The following is a 9,900-nucleotide window of genomic DNA, read 5'->3' on the forward strand; positions in this document are numbered from 1 at the left end:
GGAAGTAAGCATCTCTTAGGTCGATCGTGACAAACCAGTCCTCGGAGCTGATCTGAGACACGACCTGTGTGACCGTGAGCATCCTGAACTTCAGTCGCGCGGCTGAGAGGTTCAGCTGCCGCAAGTCCAAAATGGGACGCAGCCCTCCACCCTTCTTGGGAACAATGAAGTACCGGCTGTAGAGCCCGGACTCTCTGTCGCGAGGAGGGACCACCTCGATGGCCTCCTTCCTCAGGAGAGAGTGTACTTCCTGTTCCATTACCAGAGCCTGCTCGGGACCCACCAGAGTGGGAAGAACCTCGGAAAAGCGAGGCGGAGGAGAGCCGAACTGAATTCGATAGCCTCGAATTCAGTTAACATTTTGCCAGAGCTCCATGTAGCACATCAGTGCATCTCATCTCATTAAGACACATCTCCAAGTATAGATCCAGACTTTTTATTCATTAAGGCGGGGGTTCTCCAAATTTCTACAGACCCTTAACTGTAAAATAAATTTCATGGACACTTCAGTGAATATTTTTTATGAACACAATCTGACGATTTAAATATTATGCTTCACTGACCCCTGGGTGTTCCCGGACCCCACTTTGAGAACCTCTGCCTTATGGGTTCTTCGGATGGTTAAAGGCTCTAGCGTTCTAAAGGAATATACTTGAAACCATTCCTAAAGGGAAAACCATTTGTGTTGTGATGCAACATAGAAAATGCAAGAGATCCTCCAAAGAGACAAACGGAAAAGTACGTTAAGACGCTAGAGGAATAGATGGAGAGTGTGTTCCATAATGACACCAAAATAATAACCATTTATGAAATTATTTCATGAACACCAAAATGTAACTTTTATTATTTATTTTATTTTATTTATTTATTTTTTTTGATGAAATTATGGTAACTTGCCACAGTGAGGTTTTTGTAAATCCATCAGTGACAAGGAAGAAAAATCCAACATTGTATTATAGTTGCCAAGTTGAGGCTGGGAGCATTTCAGTTAGGCCTCTTGACACAAACAAAGGGATAGGTCCACTCACATGGAGCATCAAGCCAGTCCTTCTCATCTGCAGACACAGCAAAGAATATGGATTTAAACATGCCATAACATTTTAATTGAAAATGAATCACCAAACCCTGAAGTTATAAAAGATAGATTCTTAACACAGCTATGTAAGAAGTTTTCACTTACCACACAGCACTCTGTACCTACAAAATTGGGTTGAGTTGGACTCCACTTGGTGAAAATCAATTTGGTCAGTGGTTGGTCAACCAGTGGTTGTTCTGAAAGAATGACCAGTGGACAGTCCGTAACAGGCTATAATACTTAATTAAGGTATTGTGTGTTTCATCATTTGACCATGTTTAAGTTGATAAATCAGTCACTGTACAGTTATATGCCTTCCCTTGTCTTGCGTTCAGGAACAATTTGATACTTAACTAACCTTCTGACAGTTATTAAGGCCGATCCATGTTGGATTGTTCTTGGGGTCTGCAGCAAGGACAAAGGACTTGAACCACTGATATTCACCTTCGCTGTGTATTGAGATCAAGTTTGCCCCGAGATTCAGACAGTATTTCTAGAAAAAGTAAAAGAGCTTTGGCGTCATTGCATGTTCATTAACTGCAGTTACTATGCATAATGTTGCATATTATTTAATAAAGGCAAAGCTTCCTTGGTGCTGTATTTTCTTTCATTCATGTGCAGTAAGCTGCTTTATCCTGATCAGGTCTGCTGTGGATCCAGAAACTGTCCTGGGAAATCTGAGGATGAGGCAGGAGTACACCCTTTTAGCCATTACACCTACCGAGTAGAGTAGCCATTACACCTACCGGCATTATTTTTGGGAGGTGGGAGCAAACACAAACTCGGGGAGAACATGTGAAACCCCACACAAGCAGTAACCAGGGCTCAGGATTGATCCGAGGAGACAAGAGAAATCAAAAGCATAATAATGCAGTGGTGGATTTCCACCATTGTAACAAAATGTAAAATCCAGACCCCTTGGCTAAGCTTTATGGATCCCTGGGTGTTCGTAGAGTTGTGAATTATGACTCTAAAAAACCAGCTACAGTCCCCTCCGAAACTACTGGAACGGCAAGGCCAGTTCATTTGCTTTTGCTGTAGACTGAAGACATTCAGTTTTGAGATCAAAAGATGAATATGAGAAGAGAGTTTAGAAGTTCAGCTTTTCCTTCCTTGTGTTTACATGTAGATGTGTTAAACATTTTGTATGTGACCACCCAATTTTTAGGAGAGCAGAAATATTGGAACATGTGAATGATACATCTTGTTACCCAGGTGTGTCCTGTTAGATTGATTGTTTAAACAATAAATGGCTCTGAACATCTAATTTTGGTATTAGCCTTCAATTTCACCTGTGAAGACTTCATTTGTTGTTAAAAAGGATAAGCCAACATGGAGATCAGAGAGCTGTCTAAGGGAGAAAAGCAAACCATTTTGAAACTGAGAAAAGATGGAAAATCAATTAGAGGCATTGCGCAAATATTACAGGCGTTGCGCATAGCCAATACAACAAATTGAAATATCCTGAAAAAGAAAGAAACCACTTGTGTACTGAGCAACAGACACTGACTGGGTCAGCCAAAGAAAACAACAACAGCTGTTGACAGAAACATTGTGAGAGCTGTGAAGATAAACCCAGAAACTGGAACAGGCTCACTAATCTTTGTTGATGATGTAACTCATGATGGTAACAACAGAATGAATTCAGAGGTCTACAGAAACATTCTGTTTGCCAATTTACAAAGAAATGCATCCAAATGAATCAGGAGGAACTTTATCATACAGCAAGATAATCGTCCAAAACACACTGCCAACACAACAAAGGACTTCATCAGGGGAAAAAGTGGAAGGTTTTAGACTGGCCAAGTCAATCACCAGCCCTTAACCCAATTGAGCAGCATTTCATCTCCTGAAGAGGAGACTGATAAAGGCTTCGGTAAAAGCCTGGGAAAGCATCACAAAGGAAGAAAGCAACAATTTGTTGATGTCAATGAGTCACAGGCTTCAGGCAGTTATTGCAAGCAAGGGATATACAACCAAATATTAAGTGTTATTTACTTTAATTTACTTCAAGCCTAAAAATTGGGTGGTCTGATACCAAAGGTTCTATGTTTTGCTGCGTAACACATCTATATGTAAATACCAAGATATAAAAGCTGAAATCTCGTCTCATATCCATCTTTTGATCTCAAACCCAAATGTCTTTGGTGTACAGCTCTAACAAAATTGCCATTCCAATAGTTTCGGAGGGGACTGCACATTTGTAATATTATAGAATAAATCTGAATAGAATATTATAGAATAAATAATAGACTCTGGATCCACCGTGACCCTTAACAGGATAAAGCTCTTACTGAAGATGAAGATATTCAAAACTATATACAGTATAAAATAGGCATAACGGTAGGTACCAACAGAATTGTTTAACTCTTTTCGTTTTTTTTTTGTGTAAATTTCTGTATAGCTGAAATGAATTGAATTTAACTGAACCTCAGCAGAAGCCCAGTCCATGCTGGTGGCCTGATACTTGAAGCAACGTCCTTCAAATTTCACCCAGCCATCTAGACAGCATGAGTCCTGTTTTTTTTTTATTGGCTCCCTTGACTTGGTAATTTAAAAAAAAATTAGACAGTAGATAGTATAAACAAAGCTTCTGAGGGGAGAGGTTATTTTTAATAAGGTGTGGCAAAGAATTAATAGACCACAAGTTTCTTTAGGTGTATTTGGTGGCTATGAATTGGACTTTCGTGGTCTATTGATCATCATCAGAATTTTTATTTTATTCTTTTTATTTACTGTATTTGATTCACCCTGTCAGCTTAAAATGAGAAAAATAGTTAAACATTTTTTGTAAATTATTTTGTCTACATTTCTGAGATTTATAGATGGCAGATTGTTCAAAAGACATGAAGAGGTCACAGATATTTGGCTACAGTTAGAAGACAGAAAACAAATCATAGTTTCACCAATAACTGCTCAAATGTGCAAAAGTGCTACAAAAGTGGAACAATCAAACAGCAGCTATTATCACGTTAGAGCAATTCTTGAAGTGCCCATGCCCCTGCAAGTGTGTTATTTTTAGTTAAAAGTGTCCTGCTTATCAGGGATAAGACTCTTACCAAAAGCTGTTGCTGCCATGGCGAGAAGAAGAACAAACACCACTTCAGTCTGACGAGCCATAGTTCTGGAGTTTCGTGCACTGCATGAAAAACACAAGTTAATTAAGTATGTTATGTTATTGAATATTGAATATTGAATATGTTACACATCCCAAAAACATCCACTTACATCTAATCAGGAGTCTCTTCTTGCTTGATGTAATACACTGAGGTAAGAAGTGATGCTTCTATAGTGATGGTGATAGAAACCGTCTCCAGGTTACGTATGTAACCATGGTTCCCCGAGGGAACTCGAGCTGCGTCACGAAACGCTATGGGAATGCCCCCGCGTGACCGCGCTCTGAATCACGTGTCTAATCCGTCCAATGGATGGGCGAGACGTCACGTGCTGGGTGACGTAGCGACCCGGAAGCATAAAAGCCCGAGCGGCGAGCCCCGCGTTAGCTTACTGGAAAATGAAGCAAGCGCCGCAGGGACGCCGGAAGTGTGGCACCGAGACGCAGCGTCTCGTTCCCTCGGGGAACCATGGTTACATACGTAACCTGGAGACGTTCCCCTTCAGGAATTCGGGCTGCGTCACGAAATGCTATGGGAACGAGTATACCCACGCCGCCAGACTTACGAGTCCCTGCCTCCAGGAGGAGGCAAGCCTAAGGCACAAGGACAGAGGAGCCGGGAGTGGCTCGCGTATCTAGGTCATAAAACCTGGCAAAGGTCAGGGGCGTGGACCATCCCGCCGCGTTGCAGATGTCCTGTAAGGACACACCTGCCAGAAAGGCCTTAGAGGCCGCCACCGCTCGGGTAGAGTAAGCCTTGACCCCCAGGGGACTGGGGAGACCAGAGGACTCGAAAGCCAGAGAAATGGATTCTACAATCCACCGGCTGAGGGTCTGCTTAGGAGCAGGAAAACCCCTCTTAGGAGGACCAAAGCAAACAAGCAACTGGTCCGCCTTTCTCCACAGGGCAGTTCTGTGGACGTACGCGTCCAGTGCTTGCACTGGACACGTACAATTGAGCTTCCGATGGTCGGGCTCCCTGAAGGGAGGAGGACAGAAAGCCAACAGCACGACCGGCCGTGGTGCCGAGGAGGGGACTTTCGGTACGTATCCCGCTCGGGGGTACAAGAATGCTTTGGCCAAACCAGGCGCAAAGTCTAAATAGGAAGGGGCCACAGAGAGGGCCTGAAGATCCCCCACTCTCCTAAGAGAGGAAATTGCCAAGAGAAAGGCAGTTTTTAACTTCAGAAGACGGTCCGAAATCTCCTCTATGGGCTCGAAGGGGGGTTTGCAGAGAGCCTCTAAAACCACGGCCAGGTCCCATGAGGGGACCCGAGATCGAGCTGGAGGTCTGATCCTCAGCGCAACGTGGAGGAAACGTGTCACCCAGGGGTGTCTGCCCACTGACTGGCCATCGAGAGGGGCGTGGCAGGCCGCAATAGCCGCCACGTACACCTTCAGTGTGGAGTGGGTCAGCCCCGCGGAGAGGCGGGCCTGCAAGAACTCCAGCACTGTACCAACTGGGCAGTGAACAGGGTCAAGCCGGCGGTCTCCGCACCAGGAAGTGAAAAGTTTCCACTTCAGGGCGTACAGTTTCCTCGTAGAGGGAGCTCTGGACTGGAGGATGGTCTCCACAACCTCAGTTGAGAGACCGGAAGCGCGGAGTTGTGCCCCCTCAGAGGCCACACCCACAGCTTCCACAGCTCCGGGCGGGGGTGAAGATGGCCCCTCGCCTGTGAGAGGAGATCCCTCCTCATCGGAATCTCCCATGGGGAGCCGTCTAGGAGGGAAATCAGGTCCGAGAACCATACTCGGCCCGGCCAGAACGGGGCTACTAACAGTAGACGAATTCCGTCCCGGCGCACTCTCTCCAGAACTCCCGGGAGCAGAGCGACCGGAGGAAAGGCGTACAGACGCAGCCTCGGCCACGGCTGTACCATGGCATCCAGTCCAAGAGGAGCTGGATGAGTCAGAGAGAACCAAAGGGGACAGTGTGACGTCTCCTGCGTCGCAAACAGATCCACCTGGGCTCAGCCGAACATACGCCATATGAGCTCCACCACCTCGGGGTGGAGTCTCCATTCCCCGGCCACCGGCCCCTGCCTCGACAGGGCGTCCGCTCCCACGTTGAGATGACCAGGGATGTAGGCCGCTCTCAATGAGAGGAGGTTCCCTTGGGACCACACAAGGATCTGGAGCACCGGCCTGTAAAGGGGGCGCGAACGCAGACCTCCCTGGCGGTTGATGTAAGAGAGCACTGTCGTGTTGTCGGTGCGCACCAACACGTGGCGGCCTTTTAGGTCTGGGAGAAAGTGGTTCAGAGCTAGAAACACGGCCAGCATCTCCAGGCGGTTGATGTGCCAAGTGTGATGGCGGCCGCTCCACAGACCACGGGCAGGACGGCCACTCATGACCGCTCCCCATCCGCTCCCCAGCCGCCATCTGCTCTGAATGAGCTAAAATCAACCAGTCGTCGATATAATTCAGTATGCGGATGCCCTGTAGTCGCATAGGAGCCAGGGCAGCATCCACGCACTTCGTGAAGGTGCGGGGTGAGAGTGCTAGGCCGAAGGGAAGAACCCGATACTGGTAAGCTTCGCCCCCAAAAGCGAACCTCAGGAACTTCCTGTGCGGGGGAAGGATGGAGATGTGGAAATACGCATCTTTTAGGTCGATCGTGACGAACCAGTCCTCGGACCTGATCTGAGACACGACCTGAGTGACCATAAGCATCCTGAACTTCAGTCGCGCGGCTGAGAGGTTCAATTGCCGCAAGTCCAAAATGGGACGCAGCCCTCCCCCCTTCTTGGGAACAATGAAGTACTGGCTGTAGAACCCGGACTCTCTGTCGTGAGGAGGGACCACCTCGATGGCCTCCTTCCTCAGGAGAGTGTGTACTTCCTGCTCCAATACCAGAGCCTGCTCGGGACCCACCAGAGTGGGAAGAACCCCAGAAAAACGAGGCGGAGGTGAGCCGAACTGAATTCGATAGCCTCTCTCTACAGTACGCAGGACCCAATGAGACACATTCGGCAGAAGTTTCCACGCTGCCAGAAAGCTCACTAAGGGAATCAGTCTCTCGAGACTGACCTCTGGTGTGACAGAAGCGGTCAGCTGGGTGCCCTGAGGCGGCGAACCGACATGGGGGAAATGAGCTAACCGCCGCGAAGGCCTCAGAAGAGGCCGCGAGCCTCCCAGACCCGCTACGTTGCCAGGCGAGAACTGGGACCGCTGCACCCTGAAGCACCATAGGTGGCAGGGTTGGCAGACCGACCTCCTGAGGGCACTGGGGGGACCCGGGCACCGTGAGATGAGGGAGAGCACGGGAGGCGACGCTCTGTTTTTGGGCCTCCCTGTAGGAGGGGGCCGTACACGGAGGGGGCTGCCCCCGCCCAGCAGCCCCATGAGCTAGAGAGTGACGGGGGAGGAACTGCTGGAACACCGCCGCCTGAGCACGGGCCTGCTGGTATCTCTCGACGATGGAGTCTACCGCGTTGCCAAACAGGCCCGAGGGAGTAAACGGGGCGTCCATGAGCACGACCCTATCCTTCTCTTTCATATCGGACAGGGTCAGCCAAAGGTGTCTCTCCGCCGCCACCAGGACTGCCATAGACCGACCGATAGCACGGGCGGTCTCCTTGGTGGCGCGGAGGGACAGATCAGCCGCCCGCCTGAGCTAGGCTACCTGCTCAGACGTCCTCTCCCCCTGCTCATCCAGCTCTTTAAGCAGGTCGGCCTGGTACGCCTGTAACACCGCCATGGTGTGCAGACACGCACCGGCCTGACCTGCTGCCGTGTACGCCTTGCCTACCAGCGCTGAGGTGGTCCGCAGCGGCTTGGTAGGCAACGCCGGAGCCTTCAGGGATGATGCAGCAGCAGGGGACAGATAGCTGGCTAGCGTCTGTTCAACCCTGGGCATCGCCCTGTAACCGGAGTAGTCCAGCCCCGCCACATTAGCGTAATGGGAAGAAGTGGGGCTGAACAACCGGGCTGAAAATGGCCTATTCCAGGACCTCGACACCTCAGTGTGGAGGTCCGGAAAAAAGGGCAGGCTCCGGGGCGGAGGTGGCGGCCTACTGCGTAGAAGACGCTCATCCAGTCTAGAGCCCTGAGGCTCAGGCCGTGACTCAGCGGGCCAGTCAATGTTAAGCTTGGCGACTGCCCGCGTAACCACCTCGAGCAGCTCCCCGTATTGAGGAGACTGCGGCTCAGGGTCGACGCTCTCCACATCGACCTCCTCGGAGGACGATAGGTGGAGCGCCGAGTCCACTCCCCGGGGGGAAGAAACCACAGAGCGTGCTTCCGAGCCCAGGGAGGGGACAGTGGACCTGGAGGGTGAGGAAGGAGAAAGGGACGGGCCCGTCTCCATTCCCTCCGCCAGGTCCATCTGCGAGCCCCACGAGCGCAACCGCCGCTCTGCCTCGGCAGAAGCGGGGCCGGCACCGCGAGGCACGCTAGTGAGGGCTCCCTCCTCAAAGAGAGCCCAGCGGGAGCGGAGAGTGCGCAGCGGTAAACGCTCGCAATGTGCGCAGCCGGCTCCCTCGAGAGCCGACTGAGCGTGCTCCGCTCCCAAACAGGCAACGCACAGACTGTGTGTATCCCCGCCCGTAATATATCGCGGACAGGGAGGAACACACAGCCTGAAGCGCTGCCTGCTCTCGCCCTTAAGTCTTATCTTTGGCCTTAGGCATGCCGCCGATAAAACACAAAATAGACGGAAAAAAGACAGACAATAAACATAGAGCGCTTGCTGAAAACAGGAAGCTAACGCGGGGCTCGCCGCTCGGGCTTTTATGCTTCCGGGTCGCTACGTCACCCCGCCCGTGACGTCTCGCCCATCCATTGGACGGATTAGACACGTGATTCAGAGCGCGGTCACGCGGGGGCGTTCCCATAGCGTTTCGTGACGCAGCGTCTCGTTCCCTCGGGGAACTCCCCTTTTCCTAAGAAAAATAATAGTCAATTGCCCTGGGCAAAATAAACAAAAAAAAATTCTTTCTGCACCTCTCTTTAAACTCATTAAACTCATCTTGGTGGACACAGTAAATTCACATACACCCATCTGTATGCAAGCTGAATTCCATTACACTGGAAAACCACGTCCGGTAGGACCGCCATGCAGGTGCACTGCATGGAAAAACACTGAGTATTTCATTTAGACATTCACTTTCACTGATTTTCTTCGTTTTTTGTTAATGTTTACTAATGTTTAATGTCTTTATTAACATTACCTCCCCTTGATTTTTCCCCCCACATTTTGTGAGAGACCAAGAATAACTCTAAAGGAGCTGTATAGGTCCACCGTTCAGATGGGGAAGATGGCCACAGGACAACCATAACGTGGACACTCCACAAAGCTGAGGTCTTTGGAAGAGTGACAAGAAAAAAACCAACACTGAAAAAAAGCCCTACGAAATCCTGTTTGGAGCTTGCCAAAAGGCATGTTAGATACTCTAGTCTGAAGAGAACAAAATAGAAACTTTTGGCTTTTGCACAAAGTGGTACATTTGGTGGTAATTCAACAATGCTCATTACCATGAGAACACTGTCCCTACATTGTGAAGCATGGTGATAGTGGCATTATTTTGTGGTAATGCTTTTCCTCAGCAGGGGACACTGTTAGGACTGGGGCACTGGTCAGAGTTGTGGGCAAGATGGATGGAGCCAAATACAGAGCAATCCTAGAAGAAAGCCTGCTTCAGACTTGAGACTGGGGTAGAGGTGGCCTTCGGACAGAATGACAACCCAGAGCATAGTGCCAAAGCAACAC

The 9,900-nt window shown here is 49.5% G+C and overlaps 1 long non-coding RNA gene across 1 annotated transcript; it reads right to left on the reverse strand.

The window, feature by feature from the left end:
- Positions 1-884: 884 nt before the first annotated feature.
- Positions 885-3,593, reverse strand: LOC128318210 (uncharacterized). The gene is made up of 3 exons (XR_008301682.1): positions 3,506-3,593; positions 1,434-1,568; positions 885-1,272 (listed from the first exon to the last, which is right to left on the reverse strand). It is a non-coding gene; the product is annotated as an uncharacterized LOC128318210 (long non-coding RNA).
- Positions 3,594-9,900: the final 6,307 nt, after the last annotated feature.

This window comes from Pangasianodon hypophthalmus, chromosome 4, assembly GCF_027358585.1.
Source record: "Pangasianodon hypophthalmus isolate fPanHyp1 chromosome 4, fPanHyp1.pri, whole genome shotgun sequence".
Lineage (NCBI taxonomy): Eukaryota > Metazoa > Chordata > Actinopteri > Siluriformes > Pangasiidae > Pangasianodon > Pangasianodon hypophthalmus.